The sequence below is a fragment of the Stegodyphus dumicola genome, chromosome 3 (assembly GCF_044657685.1).
Source record: "Stegodyphus dumicola isolate Sdum_Otavi_A_Nest chromosome 3, ASM4465768v1".
NCBI classification, from domain to species: Eukaryota; Metazoa; Arthropoda; class Arachnida; order Araneae; family Eresidae; genus Stegodyphus; species Stegodyphus dumicola.
The window spans coordinates 60,108,068-60,132,497 of record NC_140770.1 but is presented as its reverse complement, the minus strand read 5'-3'; the positions used below and the strand labels follow the sequence as shown (position 1 = coordinate 60,132,497).

At 33.2% G+C, this 24,430-nt stretch overlaps 1 long non-coding RNA gene across 3 annotated transcripts in view; it reads right to left on the bottom strand.

Annotated features, from left to right (window-relative positions):
- Positions 1-3,454: 3,454 nt before the first annotated feature.
- Positions 3,455-24,430, bottom strand: part of LOC146998013 (uncharacterized) — a 123,208-nt gene continuing 102,232 nt past the window's right edge. For 2 of the 3 annotated variants that reach the window (XR_015040214.1, XR_015040212.1), the window contains one exon: positions 9,561-10,700. This is a non-coding gene — a long non-coding RNA (uncharacterized LOC146998013). Of the gene's footprint in view, positions 5,343-9,560; positions 10,701-24,430 lie in introns of those variants that run through there. The other variant, XR_015040213.1, reaches the window with a different exon arrangement.

Genomic DNA, 24,430 nt, shown 5'->3' with positions numbered 1-24,430 from the left:
ACGTGACCCCAAGCTATCTCATCTCACGTAAACTACTCTACAAAAATCTAATGCTCTCAGTAATTATCTACATTAATTTCAAGTTAAATCTTAATTTGGAACACAAGTTTAAATGCAAGAAATATTTCAATTCGTACGAATAGCTTACTTAGAAATTATGTAAAACTGCAGTGCTTTACTTCGCTAATGTATCCTTATTAGAATTGATGAATTTAACCCTTGACTTTACCTTTTCTATATTTTCGGCTTCGGGTAAGAGCTGTGATTGCATCCTAATTGACTTAACTACTGAAAATGGCCTTAGACATAAAACTGAACTATCTGATAAAAATTCTATGTAATTATATGCCAGTATTGAAAAAACCAATCAATCTGATAAGAAAAAGCTGCGACTTGTTTTGAAAATGAGGCGTAAAAGGTTACCAGCGAGAATATTCCTTTTGGCATCGATTGTACCATTATTGGCGACTTTATCGCTTGCGCCGGCAAAACGGAAAAGTACCAAAAATTGTTTAGGCATCGCTACATGAGTCATTACTGAAGTTGTCATGTTTTGATAAACATGCGGTGATGAAAGGAAAGTATAATAAATAATGATTCCCAAGGTTGGCGTCAGATCAATGATGTATCTATGTGGAATGTTTCAGTTTGAGATGTGTACCATAAAGCGGATACGCAGGAATGAAACCAAGTTACTGATCCTGATCGTACATATTTATGCTAAAAGTTTTGTTTCTTCAATAACAATGTATTTCATTTAGTGTCAAAGTGAAATTAAGAATTGGCACACTCCAGATGTTTTATTATGCTCGGAGGGGGGTGGAATCAAATGTGCATGCGTAAAACTTAGGAGAAAAATGTTGTTGGTGGTTTTGAGGTCCGGATTTTAGATCATTTCAGATAATGGACGTCTGGATTTCAGACTTTGTACTGAATTTCTTATTTATTTTGATTAATATAGCAATTGGATTATATGGATGATCTTTAACTTTGTTAGAGATTTCTTGCTGGTAACTTTATGCTTTCTTGACTACTGTTATTATAATGACTTTTGAAATTGCTTGTTTTCATGAATGTGTTTGATTGATTTAGAAATTCTGAATTTTCATCCACAGAGAACCCGTTGGCGCCGTTGCTGTTTTACTCGCCAAGTTCACCTATGGTTGATGGGCGTTGGTTATGAGATATTAAAACACATGGAAGTAAGCCGCGTAAACATGATATTTAAAGAATATAATCAAAGTAATTAAAGAATAAGTAACATAAATTCACGTTAGCAGAGAAAACAATATATTAAGCATACGAAAGTGAAAATTCAAAATTAACTGGTTAAACACGATGCACGAAAATAAATTTGTATTTAATTCAAGTTAGCACAGAAAACAATATGTAAAGCTTAATGGAAGTAGAAAAATCATGTAATATTGAGCTTTGTAATAATGACCCTTTTTCTTGGCAATTTCTTGGGAAAATTGAGATCTGTCTTTGAATATCTTTCAGTATTATAAAATTCCAAAATATTTATGTTTTTAACAGTGCAGTTTCTAAAGAAATTGTGAATTTATGATTAATATCTTCATTGCATAATTTTAAAGTACTTCCAAAACTACGATTGAAAATCCATTATGATCGCATAAATGAAATGAATAGATATTCTCATTTAAATAGAAACTTAATTGCAACTGATTACATAAAAGTTTTTTTAGTAATAAATTATATTCTGCTCTGACTTATTTTTTTAAATTTTATGTATATGTTCATGTATTGCACGAAAAAACCAACATATTAACTTTACATTTGGCATATCGATTTTTATTAAGACTTGCTTTTTTGCATGTAACCAGGGTTCATAGCGGTCCTTATAAGTGCTTATAAGTCCTTATATTTGAAAATAAAATATAAAGGCCCTTATAGGTGCTTACTTTTTCTTTAAAGCCCTTATTTTTTTGTTTTTAGTGCTTATTTTTTGCTTTTAGTGCTTTTTTTTTAATGAACGCGCTATTTTCCCCCTACCAAAGCCGAAACTAAATAAACAGCTTTTCTTAATATTGAATGTCAGGTGGTGAATCATACTCCCGGAAATAGCTTTTCCCCCTTTCTCTGCATTAACATAACCTTTGGTGCGCACAAAGAGTACAGACAGGTGCCCGTCGTTATATTGGTCAAAGAATTGCGAAAGCAGTAGAAAATTTCGGTACATTCGGCATTCTTTTCCTCTCACCCAAATACTATACACGTTTAAATTTCTATCCAGATCTTAATAATTTGCATTCTCGTTCCACTTGGTCAGTTCATATTTGTGTTTATTATGATCATTATGCTTATATTATGAGTATATGTATGAATGTTTATAATAACAGTTGCAGTAACTGCTGAAGTATAGTAAACTTCCAAAAATGGTTGTATTTTAACACAGCGTTTTAGGAATAATACTCGGAATGGCTTAAATAAAGGGAAAGTAATCGAATAGTCAAAATAATTTAATTTTTTTTGGCCAATACATTATATAGTGCGAAGATTGGGAGGTTGTCCCCTTTCTCCGCAAAATCTCAAATATTGAAACTGTTACAAGTTCGCTGCAAAACAAGCAACAGACTTTTTTTTTTTTTTTTTTGTCACTTTCCAATCTGGATTGAATAGGACTAAAAGTTCTGTGGTCTACCAACCCAAGCGAAGAATGATTCTATTGCGGAAATTTAACGCCGTCTGTTGAAAATTAGAATGAAAAACACCCCAGTTACTCATATTTAGTTCTTTATTCTCCCAATTTCAGCAGCTGTTGATTCCGATTGCGTAATATCACGTAGGGAAGAATTATGGCACACGTATTGTGCAATAATGTTTGCGATATTTCGCAGAGATAATTAATTAATTAATTTTGATGTTCTGTTTGAGATTTGTTTATGAACACTTAAAAGAGTTTTACTGTGCTTGCTAAGCAGAATATTTTTCAGTTCCATTGGTTTATTTTTATATGATTCACATATCAAAATGTCAAAAGCATTTATTTAGCGGAAAAATCTAAAAAGTGGCTACAGTCAACCCCCCCCCCTCCGCTCCTCTTTTTCAAGTTACGCTCAACTGTCCGAATATTCGCCAGTTTCAAGTATGCGGCTTAGTTAAGCTTTTACTGTTAAAGGATGACTGCATGAAGCAAATTTCTGTCTTCTGATTTCAGAAATGTTCCTCTTTTTTACTTAAATTACTTTGCTTGCAATATCTGTTAAGAGAAAACTGATATACAATGAAAATTTAGAAAATATTCAGAATTTAGATTTAAATTATTTAAATATTAATATGAGTGGAAAAATAAATTGTATTTATTATTAGGTTCCAAGCAAATACAATAAATATGCCTTATTATTATTTATTTTCTCTATTTTGAACTGAAATTTCATCATTAAATCTTGTAATATAGTTTAGTTCTGCATAGTTTTTTTTTTTTTTTCTCTCATTGTAAACTAGTTCTGTAAATTGAACTGTTATTTAAAATTTAAAGGGAAAAAAAAAGTAATTATTTTCCATGGTTGAGGTAATGCTTATTCTCTCTTAATAAATACTGCATTTCTCATATTTTAAATTACAAGTCTAATTAAGGTTATGCAGTTGTGTATAATGTCATTAGACAGGTGCTTATTTTTTTTCTTAAAATGTGCTTGAAAAGTGCTTATTTTTTTTAACTAAAATGTGGCTATGAACCCTGTGTAACTCATAACGAGAACCAAGGAATATATCATTTTTTGTGCACTGCTTTGCAACTGATATACAGCTCATCAGCAGCTAAACAGTAAAGTGACTGAACTCTGGTAGTTTAGTTAGCCAAGCTAATGGGCAAGTTGTATGATTGTTTTCATGGTATTCCCAATATGTAACGTGGATTCAAACCAGTGTCCTTCAGAAAGACCTCCTTGAAGGCATCTTTTCTTTTAGGCAGATATCTCTCCCATGCTTTTCCATAATTTAAACAAACCCAAATGATGTATGCTGCTAAAAATTTTATTTAAAGTCCATATTTAATAACATTACAAAAATTGCAAATATGGTCCAAGTTAGATCATTTTTAAATGCATATATTTATTTTAATTACACTAATTGTATATATTTATTATATGAATATTTTAAATGTCCATTTTATCATTAATTATTATTAATATATTTATGGACAACATTTCTTTTTTGATTGTTCTGTCCAATGTATCCTTGATTTTAATTTCACATTTAAATTTTCACACCATAATTTTATAAGTCTTCTGAAATTTAGTCACAATTTCACTCAATTTAACCGCGTAGTTCACAAATGCAGCATAAAAACTATGTTAATATCAGTCACCAAGGATGTATGGATTAGGTTTTTCATGCATAACCATGAGTTTTTGAGTATCCATAAAACTATTCTGTCATTTTAGAGAATCAATAATACTTTTTATTTCAGTTTAATCATCTCTTTGTGTGTCACACCTGAAATCTTCTCAAATGTTATTGTTTTGTTTATTTCATGCTTATGACTGCATAAGAAGACTTAAGTGAAACAAATGTGTCACAAGCAGTGACACTGAGATGTTATTTCACATATAACTGAGAAATACAGCACTAATTAGCACTGTAATTGTTAAAGAAAGTATCCTGGCTTGTAAAAAGCTTCGTTGCATGTAATGTGAACTTAATAACTTTATCATTTTAAAATTAAGAAGGGTTTGTGTGTACTTAATTCAATATACAAAGCATGTGAGAGCTAGCTGAAAAAGGCATGCTTTTGTGAATATTTTCTAGGGTAAATAGGCTCATGGAAAACCACGAAAATGTCACAAAATTCACAAAACACATACGAAAAAAATAACCTGCACAACCAGCTCGTTTTTCAGGATTTGAGCCGAGATTGAACTACCACTATTCAGCCTTCTTAACCACTCGTAGGACTAAATATGTAATATGTAATATCATGTAATCAAAAGTTAACTATGTGTTGTGTAACAGGATTGCTTTCTCAAGTATCGAGGTAGGAAATACTTAATCTATTCTTTTTTTTAAGTGTTTGGTCATGGTATTATTCATTACATGTACTTTCCATAATTCATATAGAATATTAATATTTCTACTACAAGTGTCTTTTTTAAATTTTTAAGTGTTTTGCTTGTTGATATTCTCAAAATTGTATCTGATAATTAGTATAATAGGTATAAATACAGTAGACATATATAATCGATCAGGAGTGGCTAAACTTTATGTCAGTGAGAACCACATCTGCATATTTACATCATAGGTGAAGTAGGTTTCAGACAGCAAGAAATGTCGATTCCAAACAATCATTCAGTGACAGTCTTAGTTCAATAAGAGCCATGTGCCTGTAATAAATTAATGAATGCATGACTTTTAATACATCCATTTTACATAAACAGTTTTTCAATGTTATTTTTATCAATTTACTTGTAAACAGTTTAAAGCATTTTATGTTGAAACAACTGCCTGTCTTTCATAGTATATTTGACAGTGCCAATAATTTTCAGTATTGAAATTCTATTCAGTAGCATTGTTAATAAAACTTTTGAAGAGTCATTTGCACTTGGATTCATTACACAAGTAGTGGTTTGCTAATTTTGATGACTTTGAGTATCCATAAAACTATTCTGTCATTTTAGAGAATCAATAATACTTTTTATTTCAGTTTAATCATCTCTTTGTGTGTCACACCTGAAATCTTCTCAAATGTTATTGTTGGAAAAGCATTAACAATATATTATCTGGTTAAAGTTTTAAGCCATAAATATTGTTTTTTTCATAATTTTAGATGACCATACCAATAATAAAAACATTACTTAATTAATTATTTAAAATGCATATTTTGGCAGGTGATGAAGTCAAAATATTTTATCGGTTGGAAACCTCATGATTCTGTGTGCTTAACGCTACGTTAACAGCCATGTTACCAATTATCATTAACCCCTCTCCCGCCATATTTTCTTCCACAAACTAGCATCTGTCACCGAAAACTTCCTTTATTATATGAAAATATTTCTATCTATTTGTTAAAAGTTCATAAATAATAACGTGAAAATACAAAAAAAATAATAATAAATAAGTGAAGAATAATTTAAATTGGCAAATGCGAACAATGACGGTGATAATTCAACAAAATGAACGTTAGAGGAATGGTTGCAACCTTCTTACAAGCGAATAGGTTGAATCTGCCGGATTACCAGGTTTGAACTATTATCGCCAAAGTTGGCGATGTTTACATTTGCCGGGTTCTTTGCGGAAGTGTTCCGAAATTCTAATTAGATGTAAACAAATTTCATTTAATAATAATTAAATGCCGTGTAAAGCTTCAAACTTATTTTTTTAACTAATACTTAAAAGATCTAACATTGTGGTTCTCAACCTATTTTGCCCTATTCCACCCCTTTCACCATTGCTAGAAGATCATTCCCATCATGCCCTTCCTTTTCAGTACTTGAAAAATGCATATATATATTTATTTAGATTGCTTTTGAACTTACTTTATAAATTAAACCAAAAAAAGTACAGAAAATGTTGGTATATACCAGGATTCGAATAAAAATAGTTTTTTATATTTATAAACCACAGCTGCCAACTCTGCTTTTTCTTCTGGTCTCCTGGTAGATCACCAAATCTCGATAAACTTGTCTCAGTTGCAACAAACAGGGCGAAAAGAATGACCGGGGTAAGAAACGTTTTTGTTATTATTTTGAAAGGAAAAATCAGTGACAAGATCTTACTTACCATTGTATCATTCATCAAGAAGCGCTTTGTGCTCGACATTTCCAGAAGAAATTTGCAAAGTTATGGAATTCATAATTATATTATTGTTAACCTCATTATTACTACAGCTTTTAATCATCGCCAGTTTAAAGAATTTTTAGTTGAAATGGAGAGCGAGTACTCAGATCTTCTGCTGAATAATAAAGTGCGTTGGTTATCAAGAGGAAATGTTTTGAAATGTTTTGCATCCTTATTAACAGAAGTTAAAGCATTACTCCTTGAAATGAGTGTTTATAATCCAGAACTAATGAATGATCAGTAGATCCAAAAATTTTATTTTATGGTAGACGTTACATCTCATCTAAATCAGCTTAATCAAAAAACTATAGGGAAGAGGTGTGTGTGTGTGTGTGTGATTATGGCAAAGCCTCGAGGGCTATCTGCCTAAGAGGAGGGATGCCTTCGTGGAGGACTTTCTAAGGGAAACTGGCTCATTTTTAACACGTTACACATGGGGAAAACCACGAAAACGCCCATGCAGCCAGCCCGTTCGCGGGATTCGAACCTCCTATAGGGAAGAGGAAACACAATTTTTCTGATGTTGGAAGAAGTTATTTCATTTGAAAGCAAATTATCTCTTTCTGCTCAAGATTTTTGAAACAGAAACTTTGGTTCACTTTCCAAGCCTGTTGAAACATTCTCAAGAAAATAGATCTAATATTGACATTTGCCATTTCAAAACAACAGTTTTATGACAGAAGTTTTTCTCAGCAGGTTTCAGGAATTCTGAATCAGCAAAGCAACATTAGCCTTTGTTAAAAAACCTCTTAATACTAGTGCAACGGAATTGCATTTCTCTGTTTAATATTCACATTGGCAACTCTGAAATCAATTGCTGAATTTAAAAAAAAAAAAAAAATTATGAAACTTGAAATTTGAACATTTTAAGTGCTGATGTAGAAACATTGGAGAAAAATAAATGTGTGCTTAGTTCACAGCACAAGTAATCTGGAGAAGGAAAACATGTGGAATAATATTATTCCCGACTCATGTAATCAGCTTAAAAAACTAACGTTTGATGTTTTTCTTATTCGAGTCTACATATTCATACGATCAATAATTTTCAAGCATGAACTTTTTGTCAAGAGTAAATAGAGAAGTCATCTTATTCATGAAAACTTGTAATAAGGCTTAAAATGAAAAACAACATACAAAATGCAAACTTTTCAAGAAGATGCAAGGCCATTGTTTACATTAGTGTTTTGTTAGTCATTATTGCGATTCAAGTTTTTCAATATATTGCAATTCTCTTTTATCAATAAAATAGTATCGTTATTAAGTATAATATCAAGTTTTATTCGACATATATATATAGTTTAACTAAGACTTAAAAACTGAAATATTGAGTTAATTTTAGGGAGTGTTGTGGAGCGAAAAAAGATGTAGTGTTGAGAAAGGTATAAGATGGTTTGGACATATGCAGAGAATGAATGGAAGAAGATACTTGAAAAGAGAATACAAGTATTAATAAATACAGTGCTGAACTGTTGATAATTGACTCTGTTGACTAATGAGTTTGCCTTCACTGGCCAAAGGGATATAAAACTGAACTGAGAGCAAATTGTGTGCCATCTCAAACCTTTTCTGCTGCATGTACTATGCCCTAAAAGGCTGAATTGTTATTATGCCCAACAGTGTTATGTTGTTATATGTAAAGATTTTAAACAATTATTTTTTTGTAACTGTTTCTGAAATTATTAACTTAGTGTTTTATGTTCAGTTTCAGCAGTTTTCTTAGTGTTGATTAAAGAGTTACTGTTTATTACATTTGCTATTCCTTATTACTGCACTAAAGGCTATGATTCTGTATACATTAATTAGCAGCATGTTTAAATTCTTAGTTAAAGGTCTTCAATTTAGTTTCATAATTATTTATTGTATACCTTCTTCATATTCATCTTAAATTTCAGAAGAAATTTACTTCCCAGTTTAGTCCTTTGAAGCAACTTATATGTAAATATTGTATAGCATATTCTGTTATGTACTGACTATTGAAATGCATTTTTATTTCTTTTTTGCAGGACATTTTGCAGTTTGAAGTCTCTATGTACTACTGAGGTAAAAAAATTCTTTTATATCTAATCTGAAAATGAAATATTTTTTCATAGGCAATAAATTCAGTTCTTGACAACTGCATTCTAAATTAGAATTTTAAGCACATGTGAGAAAACAGGAAAGTGCTTTCCAGTATTTAATTTTAAAAAAAGTTGAATTTTTATTTTCAGAAATCATCTTAAATTTATTTAATAAAGATCATGGCAAATGATTCCAAAATTTTTGGTGCATGTTTTACTTGTCCCCAGAACTTTCTGAGTTGTCCTGCTGTGGATAATTTCTACATAACCACTGAATTTCTGTGATTCTGATTAATTCAGGCTCCTAAGAACTTGATGTTTGTGTCATTATTTGATTTTTAGGAAAGTGATTATTCTAAACCTCATGTTTATAAAAAAATTTACTGTAGTTTGAAAATATGAGTCTTGGATGATAATATCAGCGACTCTTTTAAATATAAGCTACAACTTGCCTAAAAGTATCTTATGCAGTTAATGCCACTAGATACCTTTCAACATAAAAAACATCTTCAGAATTATTTTTATTTCTTGCATTTGCTGCAAACATGAAAGAAAAGAAAAATCTTATAATTAAATTTTGTTGCTGTTAAACATTTCTGTAGTAGAAGATAAGCATGTTTAATTTATAATACTTTTTATGTATTGTTTGACATATTTAGAAGTATTAAATATGTATATGATGCACAATTTTGAAATCTACAAAATAAATTTTGTTGTATATAAAATTTAATTATAAATATTGAAGTAAAATAACAGACAATAACATTGCAAAATTAAAAATTTACTCTTACAAACACTTCAAAAAAGTGAGAATAAAATGCATTAAAAATTTAAGCAATATTTTTTATAATTTAAAAAAGTATCTCTTCATATAGTATTAATAAATACAGTACAAAGTTCGAAATCCGCACTAGCCGATTCCGGATTTGGGATATTTCCAAATCCTGTGGGGGGCTGTAAAGTAATGTTGCTTTCTTACATTAAATTCAAACAAATAAATTTGTAACAAGTTTTTATTTTTAAGCAATAATATAATCACCCTCGTTATCAGCAACCTTTTGCCATCTAGTATGCAGATTTCAATCCCAGATCAATAAAAATCAATTGGTTTTTGAGTAAAATATCTCAAGATGGCATTTTGGACATCATCAAAATTTTGAAATTTTTTGTTACTAAGAAAATGTTGTAGGGATTGGAATAAATGGAAATCCGAGGGTGCGATATCGGGCGAATATGGTGGGTGAGGCAGTACCTCCCACCCCAATTCATTATGTTTTTCCAGTGTTCGTCTTGCACAGTCGTGTTGCAGAATGACGCCTTTTCCGTTGACAATCGCCGGATATTTTCCAATTAAAGATTGGTTCACTAGATCCAATTGTTCAGAATAAAGGTCTACATTAACAGTTTTTCCAGATTTCAGCAATTCAAAATGAACAATTCCACGAATACTCCACCAAATACCCAGAAGTGCCTTTTCGGGATGTAAACCCTTTGTAACCCCTATTAAAACTGCCTTTTGAGTTTTGGATTATCATATAGGACTTATTTTTCTGTCTCCACTAATCAAGCGATCAAAAAATGGTTCTGTATGGTGCCGTTGAAGCAATACATTGCGTGTGATGGATAGGTTGGCCTTGTTCTCTTCGGACAGATTATGGGGGACTCAAACACCTGCTTTGCTTATTTTTCCATTCTGCTTTAAATGTTTTTGGTCGACCAAGGTTGGTTAAGAGTGTTTGACAGTTCCTCGATTGTTTGACATTGATTTGCGTCCACTTCTGCCCTTAGCATGTTGTTGTCTATCGTTGTTGTCGACATGCGTAGAAACGACATTACTTTTTGGTCCCCCTAATAATAGATCATCAATTTAAATCTAGTAAGATGGCATGCAGAAATTATACAATTAAAATTATGAAATTGTAATTTATGAAATAAAGAACAATTATGATCTAAAGGGTATCAAAATTTACAAAAGAAAGCTTAATATTTGTTTACTTTATTAAACATTTCATTCAATGCAAGTTGTTTAAGATGCTCCCACAAAAAATTCAAAAAGTTCTTTTTTCTTTTTTCTTGTGTCATATACAGTGGACTTTCCAATGCCATACTCCTCACATAATTTTAAGACGAATATGCCTGTATGCATTTTTTGCAGCAATTCCACATTTTGTTTAATGGACTTCTAAACATGGTTTCGCTTTGTAGATCCCTTTTGTAACTCCAGAATTGGAAACTCTTTTCGACATAATCGAAAGTTCAAGCTTAGTTTTTATAAAATTTCTGTAATAATAACAGTCTGCGAAAATTAATAAACTGGGTCAAATTAGAAGGTCAGGGAGCAGCGCAGTCTGCTACATTAATTTAAAATGCCTTAGAATCAGTAATGATAATTTTAGCCTAACTTAATAGCGTGTGTTATACGTTATTGGCTATGTATCACAAGATTGGCAACGAAACCCAAGTGGTTTCGCTAAATTTTGTCTTGCTCCTATAGCGTTCTGAATTAAGCCTGAATTGTAATAGTTTAGTTTTTTACTATACCTACGTTTATTTCTTGCACATGCTTCAAACTAATATGAGTCCTGAATAAATAAACTCCCACATATATACTTAAGGCTTTATCTAGGGCTGGCGCTTGAAACCGCCTGGTATCGCCTCTACAGGTCCTAAATTCTGCTGCAAAGCGCTTTTGTAAGTTCTAAATTTTAACCATGCCTAAACTTTGGATCCCAGTGCTTTCCCTAAATCATAAATACTTCTCATCCCTTAATTTTGACACTCGGTGCTTTCCCAAATTCCAAAAATTTCAACTTCCCTAAATTCTGCCGTCCAATACACACATATCTATAGTGCAGGACGGGTTTAAAAATTTTGCTTTTAATTTTTAGCCTAATATTATGTTTTTTTTTATATGTATGTATATGGGCATAAATAAATGCAACAAAATAAAGAACAAGGTTATAAGGTATTTCTCCCGCCTTCCTAGCATCCCTTCGTGGTATAGTGGTTCTGCATGCTGAGCCGGTATTGTCAGAGGTCCGTGGTTCGATTCCCAGCAAAGGCGTTGTTAATTTTTCATCTTGCCTGCTTCCAGAAAAAAATACCTAATGTCTCTAAAGTGGCGCCCGAACTAAAAGGGTGTTTCATGAGGATTCTCTGCGCCCAGGATTTGGCGATTGGGTCCCCTAAAAACCTCAGTCGCCCTTTCAAAAGGGGAGTATGTAAGGTATTTCTCGTGCCTTCCTAGCATCCCTTCATGGTGTAGTGGTTCTGCACGCTGAGCCGGTATTGTCAGAGGTCCGTGGTTCGATTCCCGGCGAAGGCTCTGTTAATTTTCATTTTGCCTGATTCCGGAAAAAAATACCTAATGTCTCTACCAGGTATAAAATATGAAAGAAAAAAATCTTAAATATACAATGTTCATTAATGTATGTATATGTATATAATATCAATATAAATGTTAGGTTCTGAAGCAATTAGAAAATTTTTAATTACGCATACACACACATATATATATACATTTTATAAGCATATATAAAATAAAGCGATTTTTAAATTACTTATATGGTTTGTTGTGGTTTATTTAAATATAGCAAAGCACTCGACGGCTATCTGCCTAAGGGTAAGGATGCCTCTGTAGAGGACTTTCTAAGCAAAACTGGATCGTATATGCGTTATACATGGGGAAAACCACGTAAATGCCCATACAACATGAAAATGGATTGTCTGGTCCGCACTTCTTAAGCAGAAGTATCACCAGAGCCAATAGGCTAAGGAAATTTTCAATTTTGGAGCAAGAGCTCAAAGATCAAATAATGCCAATTAGAATTTTTGAAAGACCTAGTTAGAATTTTGAGGTCTTCTGACTAGGAGATGTGTTGGCCTCGCCAACGTCTTTATTGAAAAAATACATTACATAGCATGTTTTTATATTTACAAAACAAATTATTTTTTGAACATAAATTGAGTTATACAATGCAACATAGAATGATAGGAAGAACAAAGTAAAGAATCAATATTAAGTATTACAATAATTAAATGATTAATAACATGGCAAATAAAAGTACAAAGATATTACATGATACGATTGAATTTACAAGTACAGATCTAATTCATTGTGATATGAGTATTCCAATATAAGTACAATAATATTATATAATACAATCAATTTATAAGTACAGATCTGATTCATTATGGTATATGTATTCCATAAAACTTGATAACAAAGATCGTCCCTTGTCGTTCTTAATTAGTTGTTTTAGAGTTTCTAAAGTTATATTTTGTTTGAAAATTTCTCTACGTTTTGTTGATACACTGGAACAGTCTATAATCATATGAAGTGCATCTGCGGATTCACTACCACATTGACACTTGCATGTAGATTCCTTTAGTTTGAATCTGTTAATATAAATCGGAAAGGCTCCGTGATTAGTGATAACTTGATTTAAAAAAAATCACTGAAATGCCGTTTCTCTGAAACATTCGGTAGAAGTGTGAACGTTTGTCGTCCTGATGCTATTACTCATAGGGATCTTGCAGTCTAGGTACGTGTTCGAGTAAATCCCTTGTTTGACTAGCTCGTCGGCTTTTTCATTGCCGGCAGTGCCTTGGTGTCCTCTTATCCAATGAAGCTTTGCTTTTGTAAAAGCCAGTAATTTCTTTATGGCGATAATGTTCTGATTATAGATATTGTATTTATGGATAGACTTTAAAACAGCCTGGCTATCCGAATATATATGCGCAGGACTGGGGTGTGATTTTAACCATAGTAATGCCGACTTTAATGCTAAAGTTTCAGCTTGATATACTGTACTAGTCTTATCCAGTTTAAACATAAATTGATCGTGACAAACTCCATTCATGAAGGAACAGAAGCCAGCTCCAGTGCCGTCTTCACTTTTTGAACCGTCCGTATAAATTTCTAAACCTTTATTGATTGGAGGCTTGTTGTCCCATCCGAAGACTTGAATATGAGCTGGATGAGAATGCCATTTAGGTACTGGGAATTCAATCTGATCCCGTGAAAGTTCTAAGTCCTCATATTTAAAGTCAGTCCATCCTCGTTTGGTACGTTGGATGATGCTTTCCATGTCCAATTTAAGATCAAGCGGCATAATTCCAGCAATCACTTGAAGAGCTGCAGTAGGGGCAGTCTTATAGCTTTTGGTCATTGCAAGAAGTGCTATGCGTTGTATAGAGTTTGTTTTGTTTCGTATTTTTACCGTAGGTGGGTACCACCAGGCAGGACATGTGTATACTATGGTACGCTCTATTGCACGTTTATAAAGTTCTTTCAGAACTGGTTTGGGCATCCCAAGTAATCTAAGAAGATTGTTCATTATTTTACAAACTTTAGATTTAATATAATCTAGATGAGGTAGCCAGGTAAGGCATTCATCTATGACTATTCCAAGATATTGAATGGATTTTTGTTGCTTAATGGTATGATCGTTCATCTTTATTGTCGGTGCTGAATAGGCTGCACCACGCTTTTTGATTGCTATAAACATAGACTTTGACTTTTCGGGAGAGAATTGAAGTTTGCACTTGAGTGCCCATTCTGATAGTTTTTGAAGCGCCAACTTTGCCTTGGTTTGAATTTGCATATGCATAGATCCTGTTACTAGGAGTGAAACGTCGTCCGCATAAGCTTGGATGTGGATTCCATCTTCAAATTCGAGTTTTAAAGCTATATTCATTACTATATTCCAGAATAGTGGTCCAGAGTTGGATCCTTGTACACATCCTTTTTCTTGTTTTATGGAGTATTGAACATTATTTATTTCATAGATTATATGTCTATTATCCAATAAACTTTCAATAACTTTATAAATATTTAGAGGACATCCCAGATTGCGGAGTTCCTGTAGTAGGAACGGCCACCAAATATTGTTGAATGCACTCTTGATATCCAAAGAGATAACGTTGGTGTAATTATTATTACGTCGGTTTGCTTCTATTTGTGAGACTATGTTGTCCTTGATGGCATCTGCTGAGCATTTTCCCGCCGTGAAGCCATATTGTTGTTCACTTAATTTGGAATTCGATACTAAGAAATAAGTCAGTCTGTTAGTGATTAATTTATCATAGACTTTACTCCATGCGTTAAGCAAGCAAATAGGGCGGTAAACATCAGGAAGCTCACCATTTTTTCCTTCTTTTGAGAATAATACTAATTTCGCTGTCTTCCAGCAGTTAGGAAATATTCCTCGACGGAAGAGTTCATTAAGTAACGCTACTTGTAATTGTGGGTTAGCATAGAAAACTTCAGCTATAATTTCTTTAGATATATTGTCCATTCCAGGTGCTTTGCCTGGATTGAGGGATTTGATAGCATTTTCCACTTCTGGAATCGTAAACGGAACATCATTTATTGAATTATATGGATTCCTTAAGTTGTTACGAATTGTCGTATGAAACTCCGTGTCTTCGCTGATTATATCTTTAGGAAAGTGGTAATCCATTAGGAAACGTATAGTTTCTTCTATTGTGGAAGTCTTGGTTTTATCTGGTTTGAGTAACGCTTTTAATTGTAGAGGGGATTGCATAGTCCCCTTAGCAATGTCATAGTGTACCCCGAAGGGTGAACTAGGACTTAGACGCTCCAGATATCTTTTCCAGGTTGTTCTTTTGGCTTGCATAAGCTTTCTTTTATAGAGAGCAAGGTCTTTTTCATAGACTTGCTTATAGTGTGCCCTTAGTTCGTCATCATGAATACATTTGTGATAACGCTTTCTCAAAGCGAGGATTCTTTTTCGTAATATTGAGAGTTCCGGGGTCCACCAAGGGACACCTTTGTGTTGAGTTTTAACATATTTTCCCTTGGCGTGGGTTGCCAAGTCACAGTATTCCTGTATTTTCTGAGTCCACTTAATTATAAGTTGATTAAGATCAACTGTATCTTTAGGCAAGTAAGATTCCATTGAACCAAAAAAGTGACCAATTTTTGCCTTCAGTAAGAGCCAATCCATTTGTGTAAGTTTATATTTGACTCTTTGAGTTGAGCTAGAATGTTGATACGTAATTTCAAAAGAGATATAACAATGATCACTTAAAGTGATACAGTCCATAACTTTCCAATTATGAATGAAAGACGTGGAAGAGATTGATCTGGAAGCTGTAATATCAATCCAGCTCTTTCCCCTTGTGCAGTTGTAGGTAGGGGGACCATCCGGATCGTTTTCAACAGCCAGTCTATGCATTGTTAAGAATTCTCTAAGTGTGCGTTTTCTGGGATCCTTGAAGGGGGAGCCCCAGAGCACACTTTTCGCGTTTAAGTCGCCAAGGAGAAGAAGATCATGTTGATCGTCAAAGTAACGTTCAGCTAAGTTTAACAGAGTAGTTAAATCTGTTAAGTCCGTTATAGGTTGAGTATAACAGTTAAAAATGGTTATTGTCCTATGTTCAATCTTTAATGTAATAACATTTAAAGTAGAAGAAGCGTAAGTATTCAGAACCGTAAGTCGTGGGTTAACCACCACTGTGGCTGTTTTGGGGTGGTCATTTGGAGAAAAAATGTTTGAGTCGGAAAGCCAGACGGCTTGTCATTGATACAGTATGGTTCTTGAATAAAAATCAAGTCGTATTCAAAGATACAAGTCTTTAGTTGTGCTGTTGCGACATGTGATCTCGCTAAATTAATTTGCAACGCTTTTATATTTTGAATAAGTTCTCTAGCCATAATTGATTTTTCTTCGAAGATCTTCAATTTCTAGCTGTCTGCTAGGACAGTCTTTTGAGAAACTTGAGTGCTGCTCGTCAAGGTGCTTATCACTATTCGCATTTCTTTCTGCACAATGAATACATCTTTGGTAGTTATTGTCACAATTTTTGTGGGAATGTCCCACTTCTCCACAATGTCCACATGCCTCTTCTGTTTGGCATTGTTTAGAAATATGTCAGTATTGGCAGCATTTAAAACACTGCGTTGGTCTGATGTATTCTCTTAAATTGAAACGTTCCCAATTAACGCACAGTTTGCGTAACTTAGTAAGTGTTTGAAAACCTCCGGTGAGGTTTCACAAACCCAATGATTTCCGTTCTTATGCTTGATAGGAAATTTAACCTGTAGGCCATCACCATCGATGCCTTCGTTTTGGGCTAAAATGGCTTCCTTAAGTTCTTCCTTAGTCAAGTCCCTTGGAATATCATATATTATAATTTTAGGAAGCCTACGTGTAGGACGAACAATTTGTAGGTCCTTTTTAAGTTCTGGTACAGTATTTATTTCATTTTCTAGCGTCTCTATGTCTTCCGCTTTATTGGTCTCTATTAAGAGACCACCTTTTGCCTCATTTTTAAGTCTTTTCACTCCAATGTGGAGCTTTGTGGGATCAATAGTTTTTAAGAGCTTCTTTCTGATGTTGTCTGGTTTATCCCCTTCATTTGTGGGGTATAAAATAGTGACATGTTGTTTATCTGGTTTTCTCCATGTTTTGGATCGGTCACGAGCTGGACGTTTAAGTACGTCCGCATAAGAGTCTTTAATGTTTGGCGTTTGATGAATTTGTCCTTCCATGTGTGCCATCTCGACACACTGTTCAGTTAGAAGGTTGAACATCAATTGAAATTGATGTCGAATATCAGCGGCTACTGCCTTGTTTATGCCAGAATATGCCAGAATTTGTCAATATTGTCTCTAAGGTGGCAATATATGCCTGTCCTTCTTTGAGAATGTCTTTAGAACTCATTTTGATGTAGGTAGAGTTATTCAATGCTTAACTAAATAAGATGCACTGGGTCTGTAGACTGACCTGGTACCCTGGGGTTCACACCAAGTCAGTAAGTAGTAGGCACTTTTGCTCAGGCTTTCGACCCTCCTTGGAGAGGGAGCCCCCCGACCTTGCCAAGGTACCCGAGCACTGGGAAAGCACGAATGAACAGGTGAAACAAATATTCAAAATTATATCAATTTTGCACATTAATATCGCATTTCAATCGCATACAAATCGTATTTCTAATCGCTTTCCCCGGGGAGCGTAAACGCCCATACAGCCATTCCGTTCACTGGAATGCGAACTCCGGACCGAACTATCACTGTTTAGCGGCTTTACCACTCAGACGCTAATGAACCTTCTCCTCACATATACATGCATATATATATTATAATATTTACATGTAGAACATATGTTATGGTGAAATACCGAAATCTGGAGAATGTCGACTTTCACCGGTGAATGTTGAACATATAAGAATATATTTCTTCTCCGTAATTCAGTCACGAAAAAAAGCACTTGAGACTTAAAATAAGAACTTAAAACACACAGTACATTGAAAATGAGAAAGGAAAATAATAGAAGTTAAAAACTTACTTAATTATACAGTGCGTTCTAAATGAGAAAATAAAATAATAGTAATAAAAAGCTTACTAAATTATGTGACTCAAATCTTATTTATTGCAACAACTTAAACTATTATGACTTCTTATGAACTCTCTTTTCGACCTACACCAGAGCATATCTGTGATTGTCGACATAACACCGGTGAGGGTCCGAATGTACAAGAATGTAATGCAATATTCGATCTTTCACCGATGTATGTGGTAAATGTTGTCATTCTCCGGTGAAAGTCGATATTCTCCAATTTCGGTGTTTCACGGTAACATATACGTACACATTAAATTATTAAATTATATTTGCATGTCGATAAATTATATTTACAGGTTGATCATTGATAAAAAATTATAAAATATTGTACGGAATTACTTCGCTTCTTAGATTTTTCGTAAGCTTCATCATATTTCTAAAACAGAATCTAAGTGGTGATCCCATTTGCAAGCTGTTTATATATCTTATTTTTTCTGCACTGAATTATATTTAGAGAATTATTTCACATGATTATAGCTGAAAATGCAGTTTTACAAATGAAGAATTTAAAGGCAAGAAGAGAATTAGGTCCTTTTCTAATTATTCTTGAAGCATTTAAATTAAGAAAAACAAATGGCAGATTAATAGAGATCACTGAAATAAAGTGCTCATAGAGGACAGATTAATATGCAAATAAATTTTAGTTTTCATTAAGTAAAACAGAATTCATCTGGCTTCTGTGAGAAAGGAATCAATCCAAGAAACTATTTTTCTATTTTCGCAATCATAATTTTTTAAAAAAATATTCAAAGAATTCATATTCAAACATTGCAGTCTATTATAATCAGTAATAATTACCTAAAATGCAATTTTAATCAATATTAATTCTCATTTTCTCTTTGATAACCCCTCTTTAGAGTTAAATAGCAGTCACAGCATTTTTCGGCTACATTTTCCTTTATAATATGCTTACGTTTTCATTTACAACTTTTAATACTCTGGGAAAATTTCAGTATGAGAACCCAGAAAATTATTCTTAGTGATGCTAAGATTATTGATCATTGTCATGCCGCTGTGCTTCAAAAGAAATCCTATTGTTTAAAGGTTCATATCCTTAACCTTCCGACGTTCATATCCTGGCCTTAACATTACATTCATATCCTGACCTAAAAATAAAAGCTGCGAGTCAGAATTAAAGGGGTTGCTCATAGGCAACCTTAGTTAAAAAGAAGTTAGAGGAAATGTTAATCAATGCATAATATTATCTTTTGAATTAAACTAACACACTATTTGATCAAGTTCAAATAGAAAACAGATATTCGGCATTTGATTTGAAAACAGATTAGACTTGCAAACAGATATTCGGCATTTGTAAAGAAAATAAGGATGAATCAATATGAGTTTGTTTTCTGATTGCAAAACCATCTTAAGATACTATCGGATTTAATCTTTAAATTATTCCAATAATATTCAGAATAGTGGGGAGCCACTATTCTTAACTAAAATTCACTAACGCAAATCCTATTTTGGGTTGAAATGATTTTCATTAATTACGTTTTAGAATCTATTAGGTTATTTTTTTATAATACGCCGAGAGGTATTTTTGAAAATGAGCAATGCCTTTTGCCAGGACTCGAACCTGAACCTCTCGAATACGCGCCTAGTGTGCTAACCGTCACACCACAAAGGCATACTGGAAGGAGAGAGAAAATACATTATCCCTTTTAAAGGGCAAATGGAAATTAGGAAACCCGATCGTTAAATCCTGGTTGTGAAGAATCATTGTTCACAACATTTTAGTTCGAGCGCCACTGTAGAGTCATTAGGTTATTTTAAAGGAGCTGTGAAAAATGTGCAAAGGAGTCGCCGGAACTTGAACCTGCACTTCTCGAATACGTGCCGAGTGTGCTACGGTTACACCACGAAGGCATGCAGAAAGGAGGGAGAAAATACCTTATAACGTTAATGAAAAAATACTAAAAATATCTAAAAAGTTAATTTTTTAATTACCTCAGTTTTTGTACTGATAAATGATAAACTATTATAATATGAAAGAACAAAAGGAATAAAATTAATTATTTACTGATATTTGAGAACTCACTTTTTTACTTCCTTGTACGAAGTAAGTTGTAAATAATGAGACAGACAGTGAACGAAGTAAGTTGTAAGTAAATCAAACGAAGTAAGTTGTACTTTTGTAAGAAGTGTCGCAGCCATGAAAATTTTCGGGTATCATATTTCAATGAAAATACCCATATATTAACTGCTATCAGATACAATGAACGATGTTTTTGCATGACATCTGTAGGTAAGAACAGAATAAAGGACTCTTTTTCCCAAAACGGTTTGCAAAAAGGATTTAAAATGGATTCAGGACAGATTTTTTTGTGATGTCTAGATGTACGTATGTAAGTATGTAGCTCGCATAAATCAAAAACGAGTAGACTCAAAACGTTGAAATTTTGTATATGATATAACATGTAGTTGTGCACCTACCTTTTTGGTTGGATTCGGCTGCACCAAAAGTGTATAAATAAGCAAATATACCCACTTTGTAACTCAGCTGCGTGAGCTCAGTTTTTTTTAAAAATAATTTTTATATATTGGTAAATTGTGCATGTTTTGCTTTAAAAATGATTGAATTATGTTGTTCTTATCTCCCAGTTAAAGTTCTTATGCCTTTAGTTAATCTGCATGCAATAGTTGTAGAATTATTAGCTATTTAAAAGTTTTTTAAGTGCGGCTAAGCCTAATTTTTTTTTACTATAGCTGCCATATTTGTTTGCATTTGAAACTTAGCGAAATAGTGAATTCAGTTTCTGCACTTTTAGTGTCTTTTTGCCAAGTGGGACCCAAAGTAAAAGTTTTGTGCACCGAAAAATCTGCCTTCTTGTCGCTGGCATAACTACTTGTTTTTGCGTAGAAACAATAATTTTAATTGTAAAAATTGTTTTTTTTTAATTGTTTTAATTGTATTTGGTGTTTCAAGTCTCTATATTTTGCAATTTTTAATAAAGCTATTTTGAGGTTTTATGTATTTTTGTCTTGTCGCAAAGTGAGAATTGAATTAATTGAAAGAGAAAACTATCTCTAATGAGAGAGGAAATAAGTTTCAATGAAATGCAGAAAAAAAATGTGCGTATAATTTAATATTCCGCGCAAGGGAAGTCGTGGTCTACATATCAGACTTTTTAATGCTGTGCTTACAACAAGAAGTGAAATAGATTTTGACAAGTAAATATAGCAGTACAAAATTGGGTGTGTTTCATTCACTATATGCGTAAAGTTCTTGATATTATCTATATCCATCACATTTAGGAGCTCACTTTCAGTTATATTAATACCAAATAATTCAGTGAAATACTTAAACCAGCTAATTTAATAAAAAAAATTCACACTTGTATTTTCGTACACTGAAAATTTTCTTATCCGTAATATAAAACACAGCACAAGAAATAAATATTTTGCAAAACAGACAATATATATATATATATATATATATATTAATATTTAATAAGAATAAATCTTATTATGCAAATTTGAAAGGTAGTTCTGAATATTTTTTAATTGGCTGTTACATTGGCGAATGGCAACTGTGTGATGAAATGACTTGAAAAAGTGGTGGCGCTGTCTGTTACAAAAGTAATAACTAAGTACCAAAATTCGCCACATCGCAAGTCACGACAATACCCCTTTCCTGGCTCCCGGCCACTTTATAGTTGAGAAAAACGGGTCATAGCAGTACAGCAGTAAAGTCGCTGAACGCTGGTAGTTTGACCTGGACTCAATTTTGGGCGAACGGGCTGGCTGCATCGGCGTTATCGTCTTTTCCCCCATACATAACGTGGGTATGAGTCAGTTTTCCTTAGACATTTCTCCAGGAAAGTATCACTGCCCTTACTGAGGTAGTGTGCTATGCCGTAATCAAATAAACCAAGCCAAAAATGTGAAGAAAACGACGAAACTGCGATGCAGCTAGGATATGAACCCTGTTCGAACTACCTGTTTTCACCTATTTTTCCGCTTTGCCTCTGGTGAGCTAAATACAATTTGAAATGAATTGTATTAAGGAACTGGCAGAATTGAAGACTTTTAAGATTATATGACTGAATGTTGCTAAACATGATAGAAGCGGTAAAGCCATGTAAGAAATTATTTGACTTTATATGATATATCTCAAGATTTGTAAGCAATAAAAATAAACAATTCTCCCTGAATAAAACAAAAATCGGCTGCGTTTTCTTTCGATCTAGTTCCTTTCCAGTTTGTAGAATTAAGAACTAAATTACGTTTAGACTTTTTAAAGGTTCATGTCGTAACAAGCAAACCTTTTCTTTATGTTTGAACGTAAAGAGCTCTTTGTCCCCGCTAAGGTCTTTGAAATATTAAATTATAAACTGTTAGCTAAAAGTTGATTACGTTCGATTAGTAATTTACTTAAATAAGTGATTAGACAGAAATTATAATTATTTAATCGTCCATGTATGAACTTTTTAAAAGTCGCACAACATATTAAGCAGCAAGTTTTCTGTTTATGCTTCAACCTAAGACAGACAGAAGTCTTTCTTCCCGCAGGGTGTTGATTTTGATTGATGTATTGAGATTACGGTAAAGCACACTAGAGCTATCTGCCTAAGGAAAGGGATGCCTTTGTGGAGGTCTTTCTAAGGGAAACTGGCTCGTATACACATTACACGTGCGGAAAACCACGAGAATGTGCATGCAGCTAGAGGATTCGAACCTCGCCCGAACTGCCAGTGTTCAGCAACTTTTACCGCTCGGCCGTTAGTGGGCCTCTCCTCGCAGGTCGAAAGATCAAGCTTAGAGCGAACAAAGGGAAATTCTGTGTGAGAGAAAGCTAATTGTGCAGCATTTTAATACAGAATTTTTTAAAGACCAGATAAAATACTGCATTAAAAAAATGTTTGATTGGAATGTATTAATTTCTTCTCATTCAAGGCGATTACACTTAATTAACCATTCACTTTTTGTTGGGAATTAACAGAAATATTTCGAAAACTAGATCATTTGGGATACGGTTTATATGCTTTCACTATAAAGAATCAAATTGGAAAAAGGTTAAAAAGTCGCGAAGAAAAGTCTCTTTTCTGTGTTATAAGGGCAAAAAAATATCTTTTACTTATATATGCTATTAAAGAAGTGTGTGTCTTAATACAGTGTAAATTGATGGTTTAAAATTCATTTTATCTGGTAGTATCATTTAACTTTTACAGTGAGTGTTATTTTATCCTACGAGTATCACCCATAAGGAAGGTTTCTTTCTAGCAAGTTGTAAAAAAAGTCGATTGCAAAATTTGTGTCGTATTTTTAACTGCCTACCTTCAAAGTGAAAATCTGATCTTTTGCTTTTGTTTATTATTTGAAAGAAAATTACTAAGTAGTAGCATTATTTTCAAATAATAATTGTGAGGGAAAAAATCAAATAAATATAAATAAAAAAAATTTTGAAAGCATTCAGATTTTACATTACGCCCAAAGGGGCGCTTTTTTAACATTTTGTATGTTACCTTTACTTATTAAATATCATGTTCTTCGCATTTAAACCATAAAATTCAGTTCGTCAGCAATATTGCAAAATAATGTTAAACGGGGGCATAGCTTTAGAATTTCCAATACACAGTCTCGCGCTCTGGAGATAAAAATGATTTTTCCTTACAGTCTTGCCGTTGTTCGCTTTGAAATCGTGGAGTTTGTTAATAAAAAATTTGTTAAAGTTTTACAAAATATAAAATCGAGAATTAAACAAATTCTAAATTTCGGCTTCCAAATGCCCATATTTGGGTGGAAATGTTCAGTATTCAAAGTTTGATGACTCTAGGTATTGTTGTTTTATCACAATGCGAGAAACATACAGGGGTTGGACAAAAATATGGAAACACCTTTAAAAAAACATGTTTCTTTGCTTAATATGAGGTAGGAAACCCGTTGGCATCCAAAACAGCTTGCAGTCTTCTCGGAATGGATAAATACAGTTCCTGTTTGTTTGCCAAGGGAATATTATACCATTCTTCCTGCAAAACGGTGGCAAGTTCAGATAACGATGTTGGCGGTGGATAACGAGAACGCACTTTCCGTTCCAATGTAGACCACAAAGGTTCGATAATATTCAGGTCTGGTGACTGTGGTGGCCAGGGGAGATGGGACAACTCATCCTCGTGCTCAGAAAACCAGTCCTGGACAATGTGAGCTGTGTGAACAGGGGCTTTGTCATCTTGGAAGACACCATCACCATCGGGGAACAAAGTTTGTACC